The following is an 8,048-nucleotide window of genomic DNA, read 5'->3' as shown; positions in this document are numbered from 1 at the left end:
CACCCTACCACACAGAAAAACAAAATGATTCTAGACCTCAGTAATAGTTAAGCTTTATTTTGGGGTAAAGTTTAAGTAAATTATATCAAATCACATGTTATTTAATCATCATAGCTAAACAAAATGTAAATATGCTTCATATAAACTCAAATTAAAAAATCAAGTAAACTTAACAGATTTTTGAGTAAAGTGTAACTAAATAATATCAAATTAAATATAATTCTAACTAACCCCAACATAAATATACTTTGCATAAACTCAATTAAAACAATTTGAGTAAACTCTAGGTGATCAGATGGGTTTGCTCTAACTTTCTCTGAAAGGGGGCGGGGCAAAGGTGTGATAACACAGGTAACGTCACGACTGGGCTGATGCAATTCAATGCAATGAAACAACTCTTACATAAAGTATTGAAGTCAGTGTTCGTATTTGATTGGAAAGAACAATAAAGTTTCAGTAATCATGCAAAAGTCTTGCTTGAGATTATTATGAGACAAAAATAAGCAGAAACACATTTATTTTACACTGCGATCCCCATGCACAGCCCAGGTTGTCATGTGCCGATCGGCAGCGGGTCCATGATGTCAAACACTTTTTTTCAATTGTACTTTTCCCCCAACCTTTTTCTAACCAGGAGAAAAAAATAACTGAGATAGAAAATCTCTTTTTCAGGAGTGTTTTGGTCAAGATAGGCAGCAGTACAGTCAAATAAGGCACTTACAGATGACAGCTGTCTTAAAAGCTACACAGTGGTACAGTGGTTAGTGCTGTTGCCTCTCAACAAGGTTATGGGTTTGCTTCCCACTCAGGAAAAATAAATCTTTATTAATGTGTATTTAACTAAATAACTAAAACTAAAATTCAAAAATCCTTTTAGTTAACTGAAACTGAATAAAAATTAAGCTTTACCAAAAAAAGAACTAAAACTGTATAGTGCGCTTACAAAACTAAACTAAAATAAAAATGTAGACAAAATATCCTTAGTTTTAGTCTTTGACACAACGATACTGACTGGCACCTACACACAAGTCTTGGGAGTGTAAAATTGCTTGATTTGATTGGTTAACACTCCACACAGTAGTAGTTTTATGTCTGGAGTTGTATTCAAACATCACCTTTAAATACATAAAATTATAAGTGAAAAGTAGCCTGTTAGAATGTGTTTTTAAAAATGTATGATGTTCAGTCAGCCCTGACCTCTAGCCAAAAAAAAAACTAAACACTAAAACTAACAAACCAGCAGTCAAAACAAATAAAAACTAAACTGAAAATGAACACAGAAAGTGAAAACGAAATAAAAATAACTAATGAAAAATCCCAAACTATTATAACCTTGACTCTAATTCAGTGAAATATGACCCCAGTTACTTCATTATTTCACGCTCTCTCAACAAGGTTTAAACATTACCTTAATGTAGTATTTTACTAACGTAATAAAAATACATGGAAAATTTACATGTAATTTAATCACTTAAAGTAATTAAAATTATTTCTTTCAGTGCACATGGCCATCACTGCCCAAACAGCACCACCTTCAACAGAACCATGCTCCAAATTAGCTCCTGGTGGTGACAACAATACTACCCACCCTGATGGCCAACATGGTGTCAACATCACACGTGCACAACAAAACACAACTGACTAAAGAAAGAGAGACTAAAGAGAGATTTTAGAGAGAGTGCAGGAAGGTAGATCTAGGGTGAATGCCCTGATCAGATCACACTGTTGCTCTACCTCCCACTACTCACTATAAAAGTTATAAAAGGAGAAAAACGCACCAAAATATTTGATCCCAAAAAAATTAATTGCTCTTCATAAACAGTTTCTCACTGGTTTTGCTACCTTGGATCATCATCATTATTTAGTAAATTGGTTAATTTCTCCTCTCCTCTACATGATATCTCTAATAAAAAGCTTTTCTTCGTTAAATCAGTATTTGGTATTTTTCAGCCATCCAGCTGTGCTTTTGTCTTCTTCCCCATCGATTCACATCTGACCTGCATTTGCACAACAAGTCAAAGTTGTACATTGTGTCTTGAGCTGAACTAAGAAGACATTTTGTTATGTTCTCTCTGATTTAAAGAACATAAACAACACGTAAGGGATGGTGATACCGACACACTCGTGTGTCTGAAATCTTAACCTCTTAAGGGAAAGAATACAATCGTGTTCATGTGGTGAGCAGATGTTCAGACAGCACTCTGGACAGCACAAATATTACATAATCTGAGCAGAATGGTGCTTAGAAAGTTAAATTTGTGAATACGTGTTTTAAAAATCTAAAAAAAGAGATAAGAGAATGCATGTACAGGATCTATATCGTCTGTGCATGTCAGTGCATCGGCATGTAGCATTGTGTCTAGACTGGGGCTGAGGAATCAGCTTAGGGTCCTGCTGTGGCTGGACGTGTCTCTCCCCTTTGTTCTGGAGTGAGACACTCATAATAAGCTTAGTATGAACAGTCATAACACCTTCATTGTTTTGAGTCAGCTCCACCGGCTTCCCAGGCCTCAGGCGAGCTGCAGAGACGCTGTGGATCTGCATGCTCAGGAACCCCTAAGAGCATTTTAGAAACGGAGGCAGAGGGCGACGTTACTCACAGGTACATGCCTCTACCGATGTGTTTAGGTCGCAGCCCCTGGTAACAACTGTACCCCCCTCTAACCGGCATAATTCACAATTCATACATGCAGAGCTACTTATCTACTATACAAATGCATGCATGACATTGTAAAGCTACTGAGAGATTTACAATGAACAAAAATGTACAGTAGCTTTATGTGTACATCCAAACGAACTGGGTGACCTGCTTACTAAATTACGACTGCTGTAAACTGGTGCTGATAGCATGGTTTGACTCTACTAGAACTACTACCTTATGGTTGTAGGCCTCTGCAAGGTATGATGCGCAATAACCTTGACCTTTGACCTCAAAAATCTTATCAGTTTATCCTTCAGTCATTTCCCTTGAAAAACCTCTCAAAGTGTGAGAAAAGGGGTTCTCAAGAAACACCCAGACCGACATAGAAGGGACAGCATTGTTGCCTCACAGCAAGAAAGTTTCTGGTTCAAATTAGGGCTGAATGATTTTTTTGAAAATAATCTAATTGCAATTTTTATTACCCAATATTGTGAATGCGATTTAATATGGCATTATTTCTTAAGTTCCTCATGTCATGTATTTTCCTACAAAAAAAAGCAATAATTTATTCTATACTATAACCAACACATTATTAGATTAAACCAGGGCTGAACAGTGTTGAAAAAATATCTTAGTTGTGATCATTTCAACTCATTTTGAAAACTGAATATGAACTGTTGTATTAAAGGCAATGATCATTTTATGTTATTCTCATATTTAACAAGAAAAACATACAAAAAGGAAGAAAATAGTTTTTTTTGGGACACTATTCAAAAAATATGCCACTAGAATTTTTGCATGATATGTAATGCATAACTAACCTGACACGCCAGACACATCCATCTGGTAAAGCTTAAATAAGAAACGTTTGAGCTACCGAGGAATAATGCCAAACATGGCGACTATAGACATGTAAGTACTCGACTTTTGTTGTTTCTGAAAAGAAAACAACTCACTGCTGTTCTTTCGTCTTCTTTTAACAAAGAAATGTCGTCAAGTTCTGCAAAAATGGCCCTTTGGCAGCATTCACACTAAGCTCTTTGTTAAAAGAAGAACAAAGAACAGCAGTGAGTTGTTTTCTTTTCAAAAACGACAAAAGTTGCCCCTCGTTGCTGATTGGTCTTGTCACTTTCTAACCGGGCCCAAACAGTTCAGATGGGAGCTTTGCAAGATGGATTCGCCAGTGAAAAACAAGGAAACGGGCATATCCATCTGCTTTGCAAGGTTAATGCATAACATCTCTGCTGCAAAAAGGCTTAAACTGGTATTTTGACACAAATTTAATTTGCGATTAATTTTCTAACCCCAGTTCAGATCCCAGTCAGACTGGACCTTTCTGGGTGGAGTTCGCACGTGGAGTTTGAACGGCATCCCCAGTTATGCATGGGCTCTCTTTGCGTCTTCCCCCCTGTCCAAACACAGGTGCACTGGCCACCCTAAATTGTCCTTTGTGTTGTCTCTATACCCTACCTCTTACCCAAAGGCCTTATGGTTAAAATGTGATGATTGCTAACTTTTTTTGCATACCAACTTTGAAACATCTAAACCGATTTGATTGCAATAATCAGGTGATGCTTACAGTTAATTGAAAAGAATGATTCTGATTGTATATAAGATTAAAAGAACTTTATACTGCTTTAAAGCACTGGTCAAATGGGAAAGAAAACAAGCATCAATTGTCCGATCCGCTGAACTGAGTTGTTTTGATCTATGCTCTGAGATGCTAAGGGCAAACAGAGAAGGTCAATGTCAAGGTCTGTTAGCAGACAATACATGTGTGAAGGCAGAGAGACTGAGTGGAAGGCCCTGCGTGGGGTCCTCTGGGTGGCTTTATTCAATCTGTGTCACGCCCTGCAGCCCCACTGTCGGCTATGCTGGGAATGTGAGGTCTGGAGGGGTGAAGGTTAGGGGTGCAGGGTCTGAGGGGGCGAGTGGGTGAGCAGACACTGAAAACACAGCTTGACTAGGTTGTGAATCTGCGTGTGATTCAGTGTTGATGCATTAGTGTGTAAGTCAGACATGTTTAATGATGAATGTTAACCATACCTCCAAGTTCTTTGAGCAAATCCTGATAAATGGAAAATATTGACTGCTTTGTGACATGCTTGCTCTTCTTTGTGCCTACATGTGTGGCTCTCACCTGTGTTTACCTAATATGTGTGTGTCCGGTGTATGTGTTTACAGAGAGAGCCCACAGACACAGACCAGACTGAGACTGCAGGGTTCGGCCTGGAGGAGTGCTGGGCCTCTTTGGCTCAGCAGGAGATCTGCTGGGAAGCACAGACTCCATACTCACACACGTAGACAGACAAATACTCACAGCAGTGCCACTAAAATGTTAAATGTCTTTGTTCTTCTAGAGAAATATAACCCATTTTATACATCACAATTCAGCAACAATCAAAGTGTTTTATAATAAGACCTCCAGGCTTGATGGCATGGGGGAGAGGGGGCACATTACAAAAATGATGATCCTCTTCCCGCATGTGTTTTCTTCTATTGTATTCCCCTTAACAGACCTCTGTCCTGTCCCTCTTGTTTTGTTTTTAAGACCTCTTTACAGCAACACTTCCTGGAATTGGCTTTTGGGGAAAAACGCTTTTCCACAGCGTGATATCAAGCCGTCTGTACCACATCAATATTTTGATAGCATGGGCCTGCAAGGCTTCAGGCGTTAGTGCACTTCCATGTGAGTTGCAGTGTGTTTGCTATAATCTCTGTTTTATCAAACTTAAAAAGACTTAGGTTTAGAATTTGACAAATGATACAATCTGAAGATTGAAATTTGGTCTCTTTATGATGCAAATGTGATGTTTGGCATCCTCGTTTTGCCTACTGGGATGTCTCATTATGTTTCAGGCTGCGACTGCTGAAGATGAAAGAAAGACACACATTATGGATGTTTATAGGGACAGACGGACAGATGCCAGACAGAAAGACAGACAGACAGACTGACAGATGGATGGGTAGATGGATGCATAGATGGTTGGATGGACTGATGGATGGATGGATGGATGGACTGATGGATGGATGGATGGATGGACAAATGGATGGATGGATGGCCAGACAGACGGACAGACTTATGGATGGATGGGTGGGTGGATGCATGGATGGTTGGATGGACTGATGGATGGATGGATGGATGGATGGATGGATGGATGGATATTTACACACGTGGACAAAATTGTTGGTACCCCTCTGTTAATGAAAGAAAAACCCACAATGGTCACAGAAATAACTTGAATCTGTCAAAAGTGATAATAAATACAAATTCTATGAAAATTAACCAATGAAAATCAGACATTGCTTTTGAAATATGGTTCAACAGAATTATTTAAAAAAACAAACTCATGAAACAGGCCTGGACAAAAATGACGGTACCCCTAGAAAGGACTAAAAATAATTTGACCATAGAGACATGTTCAACCAAGGTGTGTCCTCTAATTAGCATCACAGGTGTCTACAAACTTGTAATCAGTCAGTCGGCCTATTTAAAGGGTGACAAGTAGTCACTGTGCTGTTTGGTGTGTACCACACTAAACATGGACCAGAGGAAGCGAAGGAGAGAGTTGTCTCAGGAGATTAGAAAAAAAATTATAGCCAAGCATGTTAAAGGTAAAGACTATAATACCAGCTCCAAGCAGCTTGATGTTCCTGTGACTACAGTTGCACAGATTATTCAGAAATGGAAGATCCACGGGACTGTAGCCAACCTCCCTGGACGTGGCCGCAGGAGGAAAATTGATGACGAATCGAAGAGACGGATAATTCGAATGGTAACAAAAGAGTCCAGAACAACCTCCAAAGACATTAAAGGTGAAATCCAAGGTCAAGGTACATCAGTGTCAGATCACACCATCCTTCATTGTTTGAGCCAAAGTGGACTTCATGGGAGACGACCAAGGAGGACATCACTGTTGAAAACAAATCATAAAAAAGCCAGACTGGAATTGGCCAAACTGCATGTTGTCAAGCCACAAAGCTTCTGGGAGAATGTCCTACGTTCGGACAGACGAGACAAAACTGGAACCTTTTGGCAAGGCACATCAGCTCTATGTTCACAGACGCAAAAATGAAGCATACCAAGAACAGAACACTGTCCCTACTGTGAAACATGGAGGAGGCTCTGTTATGTTCTGGGGCTGCTTTGCTGCATCTGGCACAGGGTGTCTTGAATCTGTGCAGGGTACAATGAAATCTCAAGACTATCAAGGTATTCTAGAGAGAAATGTGCTGCCCTGTGTCAGAAAGCTTGGTCTCAGTCGCAGGTCATGGATCTTGCAACAGGATAATGACCCAAAACACACAACACCCAAGAATGGCTAAGAGCAAAACATTGGACTCTTCTGAATTGGCCTTCTATGAGCCCTGATCTAAATCCTATTGAACATCTATGGAAGGAGCTGAAACATGGCGTCTGGTGAAGGCACCCTTCAAACCTGAGACAACTGGAACAGTTTGCTCATGAGGAGTGGGCCAAAATACCTGCTGAGAGGTGCAGAAGTCTCATTGAAAGTTACAGAAATCGTTTGATTGCAGTGATTACCTCAAAAGGTTGTGCAACAAAATATTAAGTTAAGGGTACCATCATTTTTGTCCAAGCCTGTTTCATGGGTGTGTTTTTTTTTTTTTTTAAATCTGTTGAACCACAGTTCAAAAGCAATGTCTGATTTTCATTGCTTAATTTTCATAGAATTTGTATTTATTATCACTTTTGACAGATTCAAGTTATTTCTGTGACCTTTGTGGGTTTTTCTTTCATTAACAGAGGGGTACCAACAATTTTGTCCATGTGTGTAGATGGATGTATACTCATATAGATGGATGGATGGATATTCAGATGGATGGATTGATGGACCAATTGATGCTTAGATGGATGGATGGATGGATGTATACTCAGATAGATGGATAGATGGACCAATGGATGGATGGATTGATGGATGATGGCTTGATCAATGGATACATTAATGGATGGATGGATATTCGGATGGATAGATAGATTTTAGATTGATGAATGGATGTTTAGATGGATGGATGGATAGATATTCAGATGGATGGATGGATGGATGGATATTTGGATGGATGGATGGATAGATGGATGGATGGATGGATGGATGGATGGATGGAGGGAAGGATGATTGGTATATTTTACAGCACTTTGAAAAAACACAGAATTTACAAAGTGGTTTTAAAGGAGCAGAAGAATAAATCTAACAACTGAAGTAAAAGGAAGAAAATCAACTGCAGATATACAAGATGAAAAAAGATAAAGGCAAGAACATTACTGTAAAAAGAGGCAAGGAAATGAACTGAAGCTGATAAGGAATTAAGGCAATCCCAATGAGACTGGCATAGGCTAAAACAGTGAAAGAAAAAAAAGAGAAAATTATCAGGAGGTTTGTGATAA

This window comes from Cheilinus undulatus, linkage group 21, assembly GCF_018320785.1.
Source record: "Cheilinus undulatus linkage group 21, ASM1832078v1, whole genome shotgun sequence".
Lineage (NCBI taxonomy): Eukaryota > Metazoa > Chordata > Actinopteri > Labriformes > Labridae > Cheilinus > Cheilinus undulatus.
Note: the sequence above shows the minus strand (reverse complement) of the source record.